Below are 20,435 nucleotides of genomic sequence, written 5' to 3'. Positions count from 1 at the left end.
AGGATTGGATTTTGGATTCTGGCGCTTCATTCCATGTTACTCCCCATAGGGAATGGTTCTCCACTTATGACAGTGGAAAGACAGGTTGTGTGCATCTTGGAAATGACTATGCATGTGACATAGTGGGAGCAGGTGACATAAAGTTTTCTTTTGCAAATGGGTCTGCATTTGTTTTGAAACATGTGAGACATGTGCCTAAGCTGACCAAGAGTCTTATTTCAGTGGGTCAGCTAGGTGATGCTGGTTTTTACACCACTTTTGGCTTTCAGAGTTGGAAAATTCAGAAGGGCTCTATGCTTTTGGCCAGGGGTGCCAAGTGTGGGACTTTGTATCCCTTACATGTATCAGGGGTATTTGATCATGTTGTTGCAATAACCGAGCAGCCAAGCACTTCTTTGTGGCATTGCAGGTTAGGGCACATGAGCCAGAATGGAATGAAACTCTTATGCCGTTTGGGTTATGTATCGCATTTGAGTTTCTCTGATTTTGAATTTTGTGAGCATTGTCTCTATGGGAAGCAGACTAAATCAGCCCATAAAAGAAGGGGAAAGAAAGAGTTTGAAATGCTTGATTTGGTGCATTCAGACGTATGTGGTCCCATGCCTACACGGTCATTAGGCAGGGCTGAATACTATGTGACATTCATTGATGATGCAACTAGGAAAGTGTGGGCTTATGCTATAGCTTGGAAGAGTGATGTGTTCCAGGTATTTCAGAAATGGCTGGCCTTGGTTGAGAATCAGTCAGGTAGAACGCTTAAATGCCTACGGACTGACAATGGTGGAGAGTATCTCTCTCATGACTTTCAGCATTTCTGTGATACACGTGGGGGATACATGTGGGATTAAGAGGGAGCTCACATCCCCTCATACTCCAGAGCAAAATCCAGTTGTAGAAAAGATGAACCATACCATTCAAGAAAGGTTGCAATGCATGCTTTCCAATGCAAGTCTTTCTGGTGGTTTTTGGGCTGAGGCAATGAAGACTGCAGTGCATGTGATCAATAGATCACCTAGTAAGAGTTTGGATGGTGGTATTCCTGAAGAGGCATGGTGTGGCAAGAAGCCCTCTTACTCTCATTTGCGTATATTTGGGTGTGAGGCATATGCACATGTGCCAAAAGAGCTTCGAAAGAAGCTAGATCCTAAGTCTAGGAAATGCATCTTTCTGGGTTATGGTGAAAGTGGAGAGATGGGCTATCGTCTCTGGGATCCAGAAGCAAAGAAGATCATACGCAGCCATGATGTGGTCTTCAATGAGAAGAAGATGCATAAGGCACCCATGAGGGATGTGGAAATGAGGAGAATCACTTTCCAGGATGTGAATCCACCTGCATATGTTGATAGACAGCAAGCTGTCCATGCACCAAATGTGCAAGAAATGGTACCACCAAGTACTCCCACAGGTATACAATCAAGGGTAGATGATGAATCATCTATTGGTGGAAATAATGAGCCAAATGTGGCTGATATGAAAATGGGACAGCAAGCTTAAATGCCTTTGAGAAGATCATCTAGAGTGCCTAGACCACCTGATAGGTTTGTTCCAGGGGTAGACTATGTGATGCTTACTGATTGCGGGGAGCCTTCTTGCTACAGAGAGGCTATGATGCGTGAGGATCAACGCAAGTGGGAGTATGCTATGCAATCAGAGATGAGTTCACTTATGAAGAATAAGACTTGGGACTTGGTTTCTTTGCCACATGGAAAGAAAGCATTGCCATGTAAATGGGTCTACAAAATGAAGGTCACAGGTGATGATGTGCCTAGGTACAAGGCCCGTTTGGTCGCTAAAAGATTCAAGCAAGAGAAGGGTGTGGACTTTGATGAGATATTCTCTCCGGTTGTAAAGATGACCACACTTAGATGCATGCTTGGACTAGTGGCATCAGAGGATATGGAGCTTATGCAGATGGATGTCAAGACAGCTTTCTTGCATGGGGATTTGCATGAGAAAATTTACATGGTGCAGCCAGAAGGCTTTGAAGAAAAGGGCAAAGAGCATTTAGTTTGCAAGCTGAAGAAGAGTCTCTATGGTCTTAAGCAAGCGCCTAGAGAATGGTATCAGAAGTTTGATGCTTTCATTCGGTCCCAGGGTTTTAGAAGGAGTGAAATTGATCACTAGAAGGGCTAAGGATAATAGCCTGATAATCCTGGCACTATATGTGGATGATATGCTATTGGCTAGCAAGAATACTTATGAGCTAGATGCATTAAAGGTCAAGTTGCATGAGGCCTTTGATATGAAGGATTTGGGATTTGCAGGTCATATTCTTGGTATGCGCATCACGCATGATCGGAGTAGGAAACTCCTTTGGCTTTCACAAAAAGAGTATGTTACAAAAGTATTACAGCGTTTCAATATGGAGGGGGGGAAGGCAGTGAGTACTCCATTGCCTCCATATGTGAAACTGAGTCATACAAATAGTCCCAAATCAGATGAGGAAAGGGCCATGATGGCCAAGGTTCCTTATGCATCAGCAGTTGGGAGTCTTATGTATGCTATGATGGCTAGTAGACCAGACATTGCATTTGCAGTGGGAGTTGTTAGCCGGTATATGGCTAATCCAGGAAAGAGGCATTGGGAGGCAGTTAAGTGCATCATGAGGTACATGAAGGTACCAAGGAGATGTGCATCTGCTTTGGTAGAGGAGACATGCGTGTACTTGGGTACACAGATTCAGACTATGCAGGGCATGTGGATAGTAGGAGATCCACTTCTGGTTATGTGTTCATGTTTGCAGGTGGTGCAGTGTCGTGGATGTCTCATGCATAGAAGTGCATTGCTTTGTCTACCACAGAGGCTGAGTATGTTGCAGGTTGCAGCCACAGAGGGTTGCAAAGAGGCTATATGGCTTGATCGGCTAGTGGGAGATTTGGGGATTCATACAGGTGTACCGACATTGCATAGTGATTCCATGAGTGCTATTCAGCTAGCACGGAATCCGGTCTTTCATGCAAAGACCAAACACATTGAGGTTAGGTACCATTTCATTAGGGAGGTACTTGAGGACAAGCGCATAGAGCTTGTCAAGGTTCATACAGATGATAATCCTGCAGATATGCTGACGAAGAGTCTACCTAGTCAGCGGTTTGAGTATTGTCGTGTATTGATGGGCATTGGATAGTATGCCCACTGGTTGTTCTCCCTTAAAGGCACATTGTCCTTTAAGTGGGAGGTTGTGGGGGTTAAAGGTCACTGTGCCTTAACCCCGGTTATGTACAATACTCAAACACATATATAAATGAATGAAAAAGAAGATTAGGGTGGTTCTGCACCCACCAAAACGTGTGGCTCTCTGTTTCTCTCTCTCCCTCTTCCTTTCTTGCTTCCGTTGAGAGCACTCTCACTTATGTTCACCATGGAGTCCGACCATGACTTTTTCGAGTTCAAGACCCACCTAAATCTCCACCCTCACCCTATTCTAAAGACCACTGGCCCATCAGACTCTCAGAGCACCCCTTCAGCCACAATTCGTATGCTGGGCGAATCCCTTAACTTTTCACGCTTTCAGAGAGTAGTAAACCACTTCCCATGCCACTTGGACATGAAGCTACTGGTGGAGTTCTCAAGACATACAGCAATAACACCAAAATCGGTGTCTTGAGAGATGCAGCAAGCAACCCCCACCACTACTAAATCATTCAAGACACGGTGCGAGCAGTATTCAACCTGCTAGTGGTGGCAGAAAAAAGAAGAGCCTCGACTCCCTGAAGAAGGTATGTCCCTACGACCACCACAAGTGCAGAGGCCACATCCAGTTCAACACCATCTACAAGCTTGAGGTAGAGCGCCCAGCAAGAGCCCTACAATGGCTCACTCAAGTAAAGCACTCGGAAGCCATTGTACCCAATATCTTGCTAAGGATGGCGAACTTTCAAAAGACGAACTGGCCTGACTACTACTGCAACCAGATATGAGAGGACCTCAGCACCCACGGGGACGTCATTGGCAGCCCCATGTACATGCCAGTCTTCTACTACCTCAAAATCAACATCTGCCCATCAACTTCGGACTTGCTGAGAAATGCAACATTGGTCCCGTGCTGACCGAGCAGGAAGAGATAGAAACTAGGCCTAAGAGAGCGAGAACAACGTCAAGTGCCACTCCAATCACCCAAGTGCAACCGGAACCAAGTCAGCCACTCAACTAGTATGAGGAAAGCCAGTTGCATGAATTCATGCAACGACAACTACGCATGCAGCGGCTAGGTCCTTAGGATAAGGGCAAACAGGTGTAAGGAGGGCCTATTCTCATTTAAGACCTACAAGGTGATGACACCATTGAAATCGGCCTCCATCTAGGAGCAAAAACTATGCCAACAACTCTCATCGCACCCTTCATCTCAGTCTCCACCTCAGCTCAGAAGACAACATCCTTTGCCATAGGCACCTCTTCCTCACCTTGGGTAGGCCTAGCAGAGGCCATACAATTTTGCAGTGCACCCCAGTACAGGGCAACGGGAGGCTATAGCCATATGACGGCAGAATAGTTGTCACGCACTGACGTCATGGAAATGAACCTCTTTGAAGCCATGGCACAACTGTCGCAAGTCACCCGCACAATCTTACAATGGAGGCAAGAGCAAGCCTCACAAGTCTCCTCCAACTTCGTCCAAGCCCAACTCTTGGCACAGGAAAGCCAATCGACAACAATCGCAGCTCAAGCAACAGGCCATGCCACACTACATCGAGCTGAAGAGTACCGGGCTGAGGTGGAAGAGCTCGAGCTCACTCTGACGAAAGTCAAAGATGACCTTGCCACCAGAAAATTCCTGGTCCATATGAATATGGAACTGGTGGAAAAGGCGGAATCAGCCCTGCGCACGTCGTTGGAGCAGCAAGCACAAGCAGAGTAGCGGTACACCTGCATCTAGGAGACCCACGATGAGCAGATCCGCTCCCTACAGGATCTCTTGGCACAAGAGAGGCGCCTCACGGTCTCCCTCCAAGAAGAAATAGAAAGACAGTGTGCCACTGGCCACTTGAAGGAGTCAAGGTTGGAAGACCACGAGTAGCAAGAGTTCACAATGCACTGGGAGGTGTCTACACAGTTAGCCACGTATACACTTGCGCCATGCACCATCACCCAAACCCTCCAAATGCACTTCGATGCACTCCGCACACAAAACCTCACCCTCCACCTAGACCTCACTACTCCACTACCACCTAATGCCCTTCAAACCAGCCTCCATCGTAATCCCGACCACTACCGCCTCATCTTAGCCATGTTGTATTTTTCTCTTGATCTTCAGTGCACTTCCCTATCTCTTCTTTGCCTCTCCGATCTCCAAACCCTATCCTCCCATCCCATTCTTCTCAATTTTCAAGGTTGGTGCCATGTTATCTCACTGAGTCCCTTAATTATCCTACAGACGATGAAGTGATGCAACTTGCAAAACCTGAGGAACTCACGCCATGGATGTGTACTCTAGAAAGTCTGCATGCAAACATAACTTGGATGCAAACCTATGGCAGGGTCTCCGCAGTCCAAGCTTAAGGACACCATGCGGCATACTAGACCACCACCTACCGTCCCCTTGGAATAATAATACTCTTTAATTAGGTGCTACAAGCTCTCCAAGACTCACTTGAGTCCTTGGTGAGCACTTTTGAAACAATTCATATAGCATACCCCGAAGAAATAACCGAGGATGAAGAAGAAAATGCAATCACCCTCTTTCATACCACTGCCCCCCCTGCATATATTCCATTACCACCTCCACTAGATCCCGCCCAACCCACTCAACAAGCTAGCCAACCTCCTCTTCCTCAGACAACATTGCCCGAGTACTCATCCAATGCCTCCAACACCACCATCGCATAGCACGGACCCTCCCCATCCACCATCACCTCCAATGCTTTGATCGACCTCCCTAATGAGGCATTCAACACGCTGCTCAAAGCAGCACATTTTGTACAAAGCACCGACGTCGTGACACCTACAGGACCCACAGAGACAGAGCCAATGCCACTGGTTGATGACGAAGCTCTACCATCCCTGCCAAGGTCCCCTCCTAAAGATTTTCATTGGCGTCCGGTCTTGCAGTCCTTCCAAGAGATATTGTGCTGAGCACCACTAGAAGCACTAGCTCAAGGGCTCCAACCTCCATCTCTACAAAATTCAAAACTACCACATCCAATTTTGAGAGAGAAAAATGATGATAGGATAGCAAAGAAAAGTACAGCCAACAAAAGGAGAGTGAGTGACCTAACAGTAAGAAAATGATAGAAAAGAAGAGAAAGAAAAGGAGAAAAATGAATTGAAATGTAAGTAACAAATAGAGAGAATTGTGATTTACAACTAGAAAAATAGAGAGGGAGTGAGTGACCCAAAAAGGATTATAGCCAAGAAGAGAAAGAAAAAGGACAACATGAAGTGAAGCATGAGCAACTAAGACAAAGATGTGTGCGCCAATCAAAAGAGGAAGAAAGAGAAAGTTTGTTAAGACCAATGACTAAAGACCTCATCAATTTTGCAAATCAATTCCAAATTGAGCAATTTTGGCAATGTTCGATTTCTTCAATGTGGACTACAACTCTTGTTTTTGAAGCTCTCTGAAATTGAGAGAAAGAGAGTAATCGAAAGGAATGGACACTAAGCAACACAAAGGAGAACTTTGGCAATTGGAGACTACCCATAAAGAAGGAAAAAAGAGGAAGCCAAAGTGAGGAGCTTCTCTCCTCATACAAAGAGGAATTGTAAAATGAAAACAAGAAAGGATGAGCTTCGTAACTTAAAATCAAATGCATAAAGGGTGTCATAGGTAATCATTCCTTCCCTTAAGCATACAACTTTTAAGAACCTTAAAATAAGCACACAATGTAGGAGAGAAATCACATCCTACACACCAGGGGCACATGTAATGGATATAATGATATCAAACACCAAGAATGGTGAGAAGTACCCTCCTTGCTTTAGTTATTAGAAAAACAAAAAAACGTGTAAGCATCATGAAGTTAAAGCTTTTAAAACTCTTTTCTTTTGAAATCTCGCTCTCAAATTACACAAACCTTGCATTACCCCATACATACTAGACCAAAACTTTTCATGAGAATCCTTAGCCTCACAATCACGCTGTCATATTTCCATAGGCATCCTCACACAAGAGGAGATAATCACAATCACACAAATCTTGCATTACCCCACACTTACTAAACCAAAATTTTTCATGAGAATCTTTAGCCTCACAATCACACTGTCATATTACCACTAGGCATCCTCACACACAAGGAGATAATCACAATCACACCATAGCTTTGTTCTACAATCAAAATGCTAGAAATATAAAATCAACCAAAAATCTTGTGCACTTATGAACTTGAATATATATATGTTATCTAAAGGTCAAAGGGTTATTATTTTGCAAGCGTCAATCTCGAGTGTTGCATGCTCACCCAAGCAATAAGGCGCACAATTCTCACCGAGCCAAATGAGAGAGGACATGAGATAGAAGAAGAGGCTTCAAGAAGGAGATGAAGGTCAAAGTAGAGGCAGATGACAGAGAACAAGAAAGAAGGTCTAGAAGGGGAGGAGAGGTGGTCGTGGACGAGGGAAGGAGACTTCTGAAGAGAGAGGAGCTATGAGCTAAGATCTCAAGAGAGATTAGAGGCATGCTTATGTGAGGATTAATATGCAATCCATGAGAGTAGGCTCTCATGGTATCCCACATGGCACTAGCTAGTGAAACCCTTTCATCTCATAGAGCTCCCTTTGAATTGGATGATCCACATTGATCCATGTCTACAAATATCTATACTAAGTGGAGGATAAAGGTGGGTTGGCACTTGTCATGGATATTACTTCTTCCTACCTCATAAAATAGAATATCCCTCCACTAATTTCGCATCATTCTTGTCCTCTTACATTTTAGATGGCTAGTAGATAACTCAAAGAAATCAACTATTATATATTTTGAAAAACATGGTCAGATTGGCCAATCACGTTATTGGAAGTACTTAAAACTTAGAAAATCTACTTAAATACATAGGTCTAATGTTAAATTTAAAAAATAAAGGTTATTTTTAATGTTTTGATCCAATCTATGGTAAATTATCCTAGTGGTTAACTCTCATGGTTTTTTCAATAAAAGAAATTGTATTATTTTCAAAACATTAAAAAATCTACAAAGAAGATAGCATGAATGACTTTAAAAGATTAAGGAATTCTTTTCTTTTGCATAAAGTTCGCTTACACTTACATGAGGATCTTACATAAGGCTCAAAAACTTCAATCCCAAGTAACAATCTAGATTCTAAAGATAGATGTTTGTGTAAAAGTAAAGCTTTTTCAAAATTCACCCCTTAGCATATGTTTGAGAGGGTGTAATATATATGTTTGAGGGCTATAATTTGTAAAGGGAGAGAATTTTGACCCTCTTGGTCATCATTTCACAAAAACGTTTTACCCATCCTTGTAGTTTTTTGTAGCTGGCCTTGCAGCACAAAGTCACCTTGCTCACAACTTCAAAATAGCAAGGGAGGGATACCTCCCACATTTCCTACCAACCTTTCTTGATCATCATTTATAAATTTGAATGTCAACAATGTGGTGACTTTAATTATCAAAGACAAGGCAACAATTGTAGATGCATGGAAAGCATTGAAGAACACACTGGCCAAAAATACATCAATGATCTATTGGAAACTATTTGAGCTTAGTCAAGAAAAACGTGATTAATCAAGCCTGGATTGTCTTGTTCAATAAAGGACATGGTCAAGAGAATTAAGGTGAAAGAGAAACAAAATAAAGGTGAAATATTGAGAGAATAAAAGTGAAAGAGAAACAAAATAAAGGTGAAATATTGAGAGAATAAAGGTTAAAGAGCATGGCAAATTGCATTTAATAGACTTGGAATGGTCAATAGATTTTATTGGCCAAGAGGAGAAAGAGTGCGTACTTAGGATTCATAGGATAGGGGTGTTGTCGCACTGGCCTACATCATCCATCATGGGGATTGTATGCTGCACTATAGCGGCACGTACTCCCTTTTTGTCCGTGTACTTCCAAGCCATGCAATCCTTAAATTCCCGAAGGAGAGCTAGTAAGGCATTCTCCTCATTGGGAGTGAGGTCATCAGTGACGAATATAGGTTGTGGGTCTTGGCCTTCTAGGGCTAAGTTTACTTCTTTGACCGGGGCTAGCAGTCCATCATATCCTTGAGAACAACCATCCTCTTGGGTTCTCTTGGCCTGTAGGTATAAGATCTTGCGATCCTGAATCGTATAAGACTTGAAACCCTACTCTTTCTTGGACATCCATGTTGGCTAAGATGTGCATCCAATTTTGTGAGAATTCCAGCTCAGGGAGAGGTGCATACCAGAATTCGTTAGACTCCTTCTCATCCTCTTCCTTGTCACAAGGTTGGAATAGCTTTACGAAGGTGGTTTGGGTGGTGGTGTCAGACTCCGTAGTAGCAAAGAGGTGTCCTGACAATGGGTGGGCCTTGTAGGTATGCAGGTCCAAGAATGGTCTGCCTAGGATAGCTTCATACCTCGGCTATCATGTGAAGTCCATGACCACGAATGTGATAGGGTACGTGAATCCAAAAACCTTAATGTTTATGCCGGTCAGTACTCCGAGAGGTTCAATGGTTCCTCCATCTGCTAGCTTTACTACAAGATGAGTCTGTTCGAGTGCGGGCTTTCCCCAATTTTCCTAGCATTCCTTGGTGCAGACACTCACTCCTACTCCCCCATCCAGGATGGCTTCTACCTTTTGGTTTTGGTAGACTATGGGGATTGAGGCGTTTGTGTCATCACCCTTGAAATACTGGCCTAGCTTGTTGATGGGAATCTTGGGTAGGTTCTACCCCTTATCTAGCATTGATTGGTTGGGCCTAGGGCTGGCAGGGGCTAGAGGTAGGAACGGCCTGTTCATCCAATTGGACAGATCATGTCATAGGATGGGATTTCTTCTTAGCAGAGACGCGATCGGCATTTTCACTTATATAGATAGGAAGGCAGCCAACCTAGCACTATCGCAGGGTTCCGATGAAGCTTCTTCCTCCATGATAACATGTCATCGAAGCCGTACAGGTCTCCTTTGTCTTGGAGGTTGTGTAGCACTGGATCCTCTTGGAACATCCTCTGCATCAGAGATCCGGAGCTTCCGACTGCTCCAAGCTGAGGTGCTCTTCTTCCTCCACTCTTTTTGGGACCTTGAGAGATTTCGCTCCTCGATGCCCCATTAGGTGGGCTGGATGGATAGTATCTAATCCCCTACTGGCCCTCAGTCGATGCTTGAACTTATCCTGGCACTCATGCGCCAAGTTTCGGGCATCCTTTACGTATTGTTTTTCTAAGACCGAGTCAGGGTAGGTTTGTTTATAGGTGGGAGTCGGTGCTAGGCCCTGAGGTTGCACTAGTTTGTTTACTTCTAGAATCAGAGGTACCTCAGGGTCACCCTGGATGGAGGACTGTTCGGAGGCAGAGGAGGTGGCAAGGGTAGCTGTCTCCTCATTGGAACCATCATGGATGAACAGCTGATCGGGTCCGTCACCTACTCGAATGGCTTTCTTGGAATGACTTAGTGGTTGGAGAGGGATCTCGGAACCAGGCAATGGGAATACCTTGCCCTTCTTGTTGAGCTTCTTCATGGCCTTGCCTAGTGCCTTGGCCTACATCCTGGTGATGACTTGTAGTGGCACGGTGGCCACATGGCCTTGTTCGATGCTAAGCATATTTGGTGGACAAACCAGGGCAACGATAGAGCCTCAAATGGCAGTCCAACCATTGATATCACAAGCAATACTCAGGGAACCAAGTCCCATAATAGCTACTGGCAATTAAACCCCATTGTATCAATTCTTTAATGATAGACAATCCTATTGGGATGGATTGGGACTCAAATTCTCATAAGGGTCCCAAATGCTAGAACAAAGGGAGCGTAGGATTAGTGTGGACCCTGGCATTTGAAATAGGACATCGACGGGTTCGAAGTGCCCTGGTAGGGGCATTCATTTGCTCTATGGGGACCTTGGCAGGTATAGCATTGGAGCGGGGGCCTCTGAGCCATTGAGTTCAAATCTCTCGCCCTTGCGTTTACGAGGGTAGTCTGGAATACGGGACTTGTTGATCCTTTCGTGGCAGGTAGTGGGCTAAGGCTCCACTTCCCTCCTCGTAAGGGTAATAATCATGAGGCCCATGATCAGGGTCCATTTCCCCCCAGTCGTTGGGCAACTCTTAAACCAACACTTGATTTACTGGAGCGATGTGTGGTAGCGAGGGTTGCGGGCCCAGTATGGGTGGAGGAAGTGGAGCGGGTTGAGCATGATACTAGCTAGAGCTAGCTCCCAGGCCACCTTGCGGGAGTTGGGGGTTGGGTGGGGCGGTTAGGCCAATGGGGGTCGCATTTGATACATCCGTTGGGGAAGGGACCTCGAAAAGCGACCTTGGGAGGTATCATGGTTTCCCCACCTATGGCAATGTGCACAGTAGAGTGTTGGCCTTGCCCTTAAGCGCGGGCACTCATTGGAAGGGTGGTTGCCATTGCATACCCCACACCAGACATTGTCTCATCGTGGAAACAAGTGGGGGTTGCTCGGCACTTCTTTGGAGGTTCTACCCTCCATCGTTGACCTAGCTGCTCCAACAAGGTGGAGGCTATAGCTCACTCACATCCAAGATTTTGGGGTCGTTGGCTTCCTTCTTACTTGACTCTACACTCGAGGACCTAACTAATGGGGCTACTTCGAAGGGGGCCGAGGCCTTATCTAAATCCACTTTATCCATCATGTTGTCACATATATGGATGGCCACTTTGCTGCATAGATCAAAGGAGGTGGGGTTCATCACCATGCGATGGTCGTGCAACTTTGGGTTTGCTAATCCAATAAGGAAGCATGGCAACAGTCGTTCATCACTCATTCGCTCATAGGGTTCACAACGGGCATTGAGGTGCTTAATCCTTGCAATGTAATCCGTAAGGAATTCTTTGTCGTTTTGCTTCACCCCATACAACTGGTTGATGGGACTCCATTTATGGCCCTTGGGAGCGAATCCCACAATAAAAGCCTTTCTCAACATCTCCCAGTTGATCTTTTCCTATGGGGTGAGAGCTCTATACCCTTGACTTGCATTGACATCCAGGCTAAGGCCGAATGCATTGGCCATTTGAAGGTCGCATGGTGCACCAAAGGCTTCACAAATCTACTCGAACCTTTCCACGTGAGAGACCGGGTCTCCTTCCCCGAGGAACTTGGTCATCATCTTGGAAATGGCTATGGGACAGCTCCTCAAGGGATTTGCCATCCCTACAGGGAACACTGGTACAAGTGGCTGCCCCCCTTCCTAGAGTGTTCACCAAAATACGCATAGCCTCATCAGTCAACATCGTTTGAGCAACTAGCGGGGGTGGTGTGGCTATGGGGGGCCTGATGGGTGGCTATGGTGTGGCTATGGGGGGCCTGATGGGTGGCAGGGCTGGCCTTAGGCCATGGTGGTGTCCATGTAGTTGCTGGTGTCGACTTCAGGATAGAAGTACCCATGCCTGCGTTCATTGATGCAACTGGTATAGGCAGGAAGGAACGGAGTCCCGATGGTGGGGGGTCCTGGGGCATGGTAACATTGGTCCCATGCTGTGGGCGGTAGGGTGGGAATTGAGGTGCTCCAAAATTGACGAAGGCTGGTGGAGCCGGGGCGGTTAGAGGGTCATAAGGCATTCCACCTTGGAAGTTCCTAACATCCCCTCGACTTGGGTCTTGTCTACAGAGTTCCCTCATCCATGGATCCTCATCATCCATGTTCTCCCACTGGGAGGGTCTGGCGTAAGAGGAGGAACCTAGATTGGCGAAAGTAGTGTCTAGCCCGGTTTGTGGCTTGGGATCTTTATGTTGCTAGACTTCCCTTCCCTTCTCGCGGACATGTCGACAAAGGGGTTCTCCATGTCTACCAACTCTGTCCTTCCCAAGCGGCCGAACATATTAGAGAACATACCTCTGAGCTTGGATGCAACTGAAGGTGCAAGAGAGTTGGGAGAGGCTACACTTGTGAAGGGGGCTTCCGATGCCCGTGGACCCATGGGGTCTTGCATCACTCCTTCAAGACTCTCTGTTTCATATGAACTAGATTGAGTTCCTGGATGGGGTCCTACGAACGAGTGGAGGTGTGGGATTGAGCTATCAGACCCCCAACTAGGACGGGGGGTGGGCTGAGCATAGCTCAAAGCACTTTCCTTTGGCACGAGACCCTTTGGCAATATCCTTCCGAATAGGAAATAGCACCAGGCGGTGCGATGGATGTATGGCGACGATCAGTGGGGAAATAAGTGCCATGTGGTTGGTGCGATCCAAAGGACGAACTATCCCCATAGGCGTAGGGATATGGTATAACACCAATCAGTAGGAAAATCACTCGGTGGGAGAGTATAGCGACGGTGGTGTAGTACCTGGACAACACCAGACGACGGGAAAAAGACTTGGCAGGATAGTATAGCAACGATGGCATAGTACGTGGACAAGAGCGGATGGTGGGATTTTACAACGATGGGTGGTGCAATGTAGTAACGCAACGGCGAAGGGGAACGATTAGGACTACGAGCAAAGGGATAGGTTCACCGTGCTGGCGATGGGATAGTAAAATAGCAACGGTCGACGGGGAACCACTATAGCACCAATCAACGACCTATCAGATCAGTGCAGAAGTAACTCCAACAAGCATTAACTCCGATTGGCAGGGTGAACCGTGGTTAGGGGTTAGGTCAACGAGAAAGTACTATGACATTGGGTTAATGACTTTTGGCCGACGGGATCTGGCTAACGCACCGGTCGGTGGGAAATTTGGTCGGTTCGATATGCTACCATGCCGACTCGATGGGATAGTCAAACACAGTTGCGCCGATTGAGATTGGGTGATTTCTAGAGATTTTGCAATTTTTGTTCCTTTTTTTTAATGATGGGGGGGTGCTACACTACCTAATCTACCTATTCATTGAAAAAAAAAACTTGAAAACAAACAATTTTTGGAAGTCAAAATGCAAAAACTCAGAAAAGGCAAGTCTTAGAACATGAAACTACTTCAAAACTTGATAAAAATCCTTAGTTTTGTTGTTTTTTTCGATGATTAGACTACACACACACCTTAGCAATCAAGTTTACTACATTCCTATCAACTTGAAACACCAAAAAGCAACCAAAACAAGCTTCCCAAGCTCAAAAATGGCATTTCTATATGAAAAAGTAGATTTCCATCCTCTCTCTCTCTCTCTCTCTCTCTCTCTCTCTCTTTCCACCTCTCTTCTCTCCTACAACTCCACTAACAAGCTCCAAGTTAAGCTTGAAAACTTGTGTAATGTGGTCTCAGCAATGACTCACATGTCGTGGGGTAGTTGAAGCTATGCCGACGAAGCTTCCACTCCCGGCTACTCCTTGTGGGAGCAATGCATAGCACGAGCCGTCTGCAAGTGTCACTCAAGCGGCCTCCGCATTGTTGCAATGTGGTTTCATGCGAGAAATAGGGAAGGGGAAGAGGGGAGGGGAGAGGGAGAAGGAGGGGAGAAGGAGAGAGGAGAAGGGGAAGAAGGAGAAGGGAGTGAAGGGGGATAGAGTGACAACCACAAAGGCACTACAATGGAAACAAGAGAACACCCAAAACACTCTCTTGGAAGAGAAGAGGGAGCTTGTATTCAAACTTGTGCAAACAACAATGAAGATGAAAGTCAAACTTTTGGCCTTTTATACAAGTCAGCTTTTGAAGGGAGGGCCAACCTTTTTCCTTTTTAGCACTTTCCCTTACTTTACAACCATGGGCTCTTGGGCTCGTAGGGCGCCAAGGCATATTGCTCTTTTTACCGACTCTCCCTACTAGCGGAAATAGCTTGTGTTAACCATATTAAAGCGCTTGGGACAAACCTAGTGTTAGGAGGTGGTCCTAACCGTTCCTAAATAGCGCTTATGTTAGCCTTGCCACTCATAGGCTCCGGTGATTTAGGGCTCAAACTCCCTGAGCGCCCTCACACCTTCACCTATTTGGTGTCATGCATGATGCATGAGACTCAAACGTGGAGTGGCAAGACTCAGCTTCGTCAAGACACTCAATGGTAACCCTGTCCTGGGATGATATTTGGGGAACAAACTCCTTGAGTTTGAGTTGTACTCCTTTCATGGCTATTTTCGTTTGGCATCGCTATTTCCTGTGGATGTGGAGTTGAATAGTGCAAGGCATATGCACTCTGAAGTGTGCATCTCCTTGTTCCAACACCTCCTTATTCTGGGCGAGGGCAGCTAGAACATACAACATGTGCACGTTGCCTGGAATCTTTGGACTTTTGGGCGGGGCTTGGGGTATTTGGGGATGAAACTCCTTGAGTTTGAGCTATACTCCTTCTGTGTGCACATTGCTTGAAATCATTGACCTTGGTGTATTTGGGTACCCACTACGTGTCATCTGTTCACTGCGCAGAATGTATGAGCTGCACTTCTCTGGCTTCATAAGCGAAGATCACCAGATCATGAGGGACTACGCACTGAGCATTTTGCACATGGGCAGGAGATCTCGACCCCGATCCTAGCACAGCTGTTCAAACATGCCATATGCCATGGCTTCCCACCTACTTGGAGCACCACCACCATAGTACCGATACATAGGGTAGGGGATCCCATAGACACTCGGAACTACGGCACTCTTATGATTGGCCACACTTTGGCTAAGATATACGGGTCGGTATTAGAGAGGGAGATCAACAGCCACACGAAAGGTAACGGGCAGCGTGCACTTGGGCAGTGAATCACATTTTCACTAGGGCCATTATTGATGAGGAGGCGAAGTTGAGGCATGAGAAGTCTACACGTGTTTTGTAGACTTTCGTAAGGCATTTGATACTGTCCCACGCTCTCACCTGATCAGGAGGTTATAGGAGTTGCAGTTCCGAGAGATCAAACTGCAGAAATGAAGAGAGAGAAACTGCAAGGTATCTCTGGGAAAAGCCCTCAACTACTGGGCAAAACCTCCACAACAAAGAGATGAATACAACAATGGGAGGGAGGCCCTATATATAGCCTCACCCCCTCTAGTCGGCTTGCTGAAAAGGGTCGACCAGCCTTTCCTAGTGGTGCCGACTAGGCTGCCATAGTGGCCGACCAGGAGGTCGGTCCACCCCTCCCTACCAGCCGGTTGCTGGGGTCTGGTAACCCAACCGAGCAGGTTGCTGCCCCAAAGGGTGGCCTGAATGGCCCCCTATAAAGGCCCACACAGGCTGCCTCCAAGGGTTGCCATTGCGGCAGCAAACAGGGCCCCCAGGGCCCTGCCAAATTGGCCCGCACAGGTCTGCTCACCTCCTGGCATATGCACAACACCCTTGTGGAGCCTCCACATAGGCAGATCTGCACCCAGAGGTGGCTGGATACACCACTAGACCCTGGCAGATACACATGCCCAGGTATGCACCAAACCCTCATCCTACTTTGTCCTCACAAGGGGTGGGTACACCCACAACAAAAGCCCTCATCATACTCTACATATGGTACATCAGGAGATGCTCACCCCCTTTCAGTGGATGTAGCAGCCACAGGTACTGTCGGAAAAGGCTCCCCTATTGGCACGAAGCGTCTTAGGACGAAGGAAACCTGTACTGCATGCTCCCAGGCTGTAGGTGCAAGGCAAACTCCTCTGGTCCAATCCTGTATTGAGCTGTGGTTGAAAGATCTGCTATCGTGCGTGGTAGTATGTACTATGCACTATGTTCAAGTTACAGGTACACTATAGGTTGTTACCTGTAGCATTCTAAATGTGTGTGTGCTCATTGTGCTGAATGTAATCTCAAAATCCCCTTTGTACACTCCCTTACTGATGTGGCGTTTCCCCATTTCAGCCCTCCCAGAAATCCCGAAATGCTTCTGTTTCCATTTCCCGTTTCATTCCGCTAACTATGATGTAGGGTGGGAGAGAGATGGCGGATGAATGCAAAGTGATAGATAGAAAATGCTACGTGAGATTCCAATGAAGGACCCCAAATAGAATGGAAACTCATACAAGCCTCAAAGGGCTGAAGCAAAGGGTGCTCTAGGGTCCTTGCTGAGCGCTATGCTAAACTAAGCTATAGAGCTCAAAAATTTTCGAGAAAAACTGGAGCTGAGAGACTGAAGCTGAAATCAGAAACCCCAAATCCGGCACCGTGGTGGCTCTCCAGTAGGCAGCAAAGATCTCCCGGTGGTCTGTCGAGCTGTGGAAGGCTGTGATGGAGGGAATAATGTCCTTGACCTTTGTATCCGATGGCTATGTCAAGTGTGACTTCTCGTCGAGAGGTATCTGATGGGTATGTCAAGTGTGACTCGGGGAGAGAGAGAGAGAGAGAGAGAGAGAGAGAGAGAGGTGTCCCAGTCCTGGTTCAGATTTTGTGCAGGTGTTATCCCAGCGTACGCTTAAGCTTTGCTGCTCACGTGAGCACTGTTTCCCACAGCCGTGGATGAACACTTATCTGCATACTTTCTCTACATCTTCTCTATTTTCTAAGTGGTGATTTGTGTGTGTGTGTGTGTGGGTGCATGTGCACATTTTCCAAGTCTGAGTGATAAGGGAATTTCCTGGGTCTGTCCGCTGTTGTTGAGGTTGAAGAATCAGTACCTCTGTTTTCTAAGATTGTCGTGATGAGTTTTGTGCGTTTCTGTAACTTTTGAGGCATTGGGGTAATATTTTATTCTTTCATCTGTGAAGACAGGGTCAGCCTTGAGTTTTTTTGTAATGTTCTTTGAATGGATTTTGCCAAAACAACCCTCTCCTCCACCCATAAACACACACACCCCACATATAAATGCATGCACACAACCCCTCTGAATGCACACCCTCCCTCCCATCTTCCTTGAAAGAAAGGGACAACTAGTTTTGCCTTTTGATCACACACAGACCCCACATACACAGGCATGCACACAACCCCTCTGAATGCACACCCTCCCCCCGATCTTGCTTAAAAGAAAAGGGACAACTACTTTTTCCTTTTGATCGTGAATAGTTTTTGTGGGCTGAAACAGGCCAAAGTAAATGCATTGGAAGCAGAGTTGACTGCTAACATACTGGCTTCGGAGCGAATGGAGCAACGTTTGCTGAAGGGGATGGCTGACTTAAATGCAGTCCAACTCAGTTTGATGAAGTCATCTATAGCTGACAATGATGCCTACAATAGCCTTGTTTTCAAACAATCCAAGTTCAGAGAGCCAAGCATTGATAGGGGTGGTGACGATTTGGATAACAGAGAATCAACTTCAGCTGGAAAATGGGAGAGATGTTACACATCGTGATGGAGAAAACGTTCAGGAGCATTGCGATCTGCCTTGAATACAAAGTAGCTTAGAACATAAGTCAAGCATCTTCCCAGTGGACGTACAGAGATCACTGAAATCTTCTGCTATTTATGCCATATGGGCAAAAAATGGTTGATGCTGTTGGTTGAGCCTCCGCTTCGAGGGGGGAAAATGCTTTAAAGGAAGGTGTCTCTTGATGAAATTCCTTTATGAAGAGGTACACCCAGTTGATCACAAGGAAAGGCTTCTGGTGCAATGGGTCAGGTTTGTTCAGTCTCTCTGCACTTGTTTATAATTACTGCTGATTTCTGTTATATTTCAACTGCTATTGTTTGTAGTTGATTCCAATTATTTCTGGGAATTTTTTTTGACTCAAATTGTAAGGTGGTGGACCTAAACCTAGAATATGCCCCCAAGTCTAAATATGATTTGGAATGTAGGGCTGATGAGAAATGACGTTTCTTCTTTAGTACCTTCTGTGACTTCTGTGATTATTGTTGATAGCCGCATTGTGAGATCTATATTACCTTTTTTCACCCTATTTTTTTAATTTTCGCAGAGACAGAAACTTGTTTGTCTGCTGCATACAGATGCTGTGTGACAGGTCTCTGCCAAGGTGAGGATTACCTCAATGTTTAATGCTTTGTCTTGGGGAGGAGGGCTCTAAGAGCCCAGCGGTGGCAGCATTTTTAGATTGGGTAGGGGTTAGTACTCGTCACTGCTTACTAAGCTGGCTTGTTGAATTGACTTTTCTTGTATGGTTTTAATGGGGGAAACGTGTAAAATTTAAGAGTCATATGCTAAACAGAACATCAATGCTTTTTGTATATCATTTCGGCTCGGGATGCTCTTAACAAGTTCTGCTCCAGACACTGCCCAAAGTTGCATTACTACATTTTGATCTGGAATACTCGTGCAACATTTTTGTGAATGCTGTATTGATGCTTTGGAATAATCGCTCTCTCTCGTGTTACAGTCACTGATGTGTGCCTTGTGCAGTTCTGTTGGAATCCCAAATTTTAAATTCTTGACAAAGGGGAATTGGTTGTGTAAGGAAGGCATTCTTAATCCAGGGATAAGATGGCATCGTGAGCAATGTTAAAGTAGATCATTTGGCTTGGTCACCTTTACTCATTGATTACCATACATTTAGCAGTTGTACTTGTGGATGTTAACAGCTCAGAATCAGGGGAGTCAGGCACAACCAATGTGATAGTCACATTAAACAAGGTGAGTTACAGTGAATAGGCTGCCCATTAGGCATTTAGGTGATATTGTTTGTAAGGGATGCGTATTGGATTGAATGGTTCAACCAATATGTATACTATGTTCTGATAAGATGGTTTTCAAGAAATGTGTTCGTCCAAATATGATCTAGCATGGAATTATGAATTGTATTGGAGTCTTGTATGATTTGGTTTGTGTTTTAGCATCCAATGAACATCAAGATTTTTTCCATGTTATTTGGTTTAATTCTATAGTCAATGTTGAAATCTCCTAAGAGTTATGTGGGAATGTTCGTATTAAAACTATCGAGCAATTGTTCCAGTGAGTGGATAAGATTTTTTTTCTTCATAGTCGGTGGCTTATAGATATTTATTGTAGCTATGGTTTGTGAGATTTTACTTTGAAAAATTTCTAGCAAGCATTAAATGCCACCATTGAAGGTGTATTGTTCTTGTAGTAGGGTCATTTCATCTCGGTAGTAAGTTGAAATTCCAACCCCCATTGTTTGCGTGACATGGTTGAACTATGGAATCTAAGGGTCATGGCTACGGTTGAGGTGTGTTTCTTGAAGGCAAAAAATTTGGGAGGCAATAATGTTTTGGTTGGAAAGAATATCTTCTTTGTGTCTTTGGACTGTCCTTGTGTTCAAGGACTACAACATTGGCAATGAGGCGTGTTGGTGGGTGAAGTTGATGCAGTCAAACTTCCATGCTCGTGTGTATGCAAGCATTCAATCTCTTGCAAGGTAGCCATGTCTACTTTGATGTGTCTCATCTCCAAAGCGTTTAGCATGTACAAGTTTCTTAGGTCACGCACACAAAAGTGTCGTGTAAGCAAGACCGTGTGTTCTGACACCTGCCAGGTCAAATGCCAAGCAATCGAGGGAAAGTCCTTGCGATTGATGGATTGTTCAAGCTGCTGCTAGTTGTATTGGAAATTGGTGTCTCCACATAGTGTTTAGAAAGGTTTTTCCTAT

General features: G+C 45.5%; 1 protein-coding gene across 1 annotated transcript in view; it reads left to right on the top strand.

The window, feature by feature from the left end:
- The window catches only part of LOC147887383 (pentatricopeptide repeat-containing protein At3g16610-like), a 45,863-nt gene extending 27,373 nt beyond the window's left edge, over positions 1-18,490 (top strand). The window contains exon 2 of the mRNA XM_087394008.1: positions 17,963-18,490. The gene's annotated coding sequence lies outside the window, so the exon portion shown is untranslated. The remainder of the gene's footprint in view (positions 1-17,962) is intronic.
- Positions 18,491-20,435: the final 1,945 nt, after the last annotated feature.

This window comes from Dipteris shenzhenensis, chromosome 23 (assembly GCF_047967505.1).
Source record: "Dipteris shenzhenensis isolate YYH24624 ecotype China chromosome 23, Dip_SZ_1.0, whole genome shotgun sequence".
Lineage (NCBI taxonomy): Eukaryota > Viridiplantae > Streptophyta > Polypodiopsida > Gleicheniales > Dipteridaceae > Dipteris > Dipteris shenzhenensis.
The sequence above is the reverse complement of the archived record's forward strand: the minus strand, read 5'-3'. Positions and strand labels throughout refer to the sequence as shown.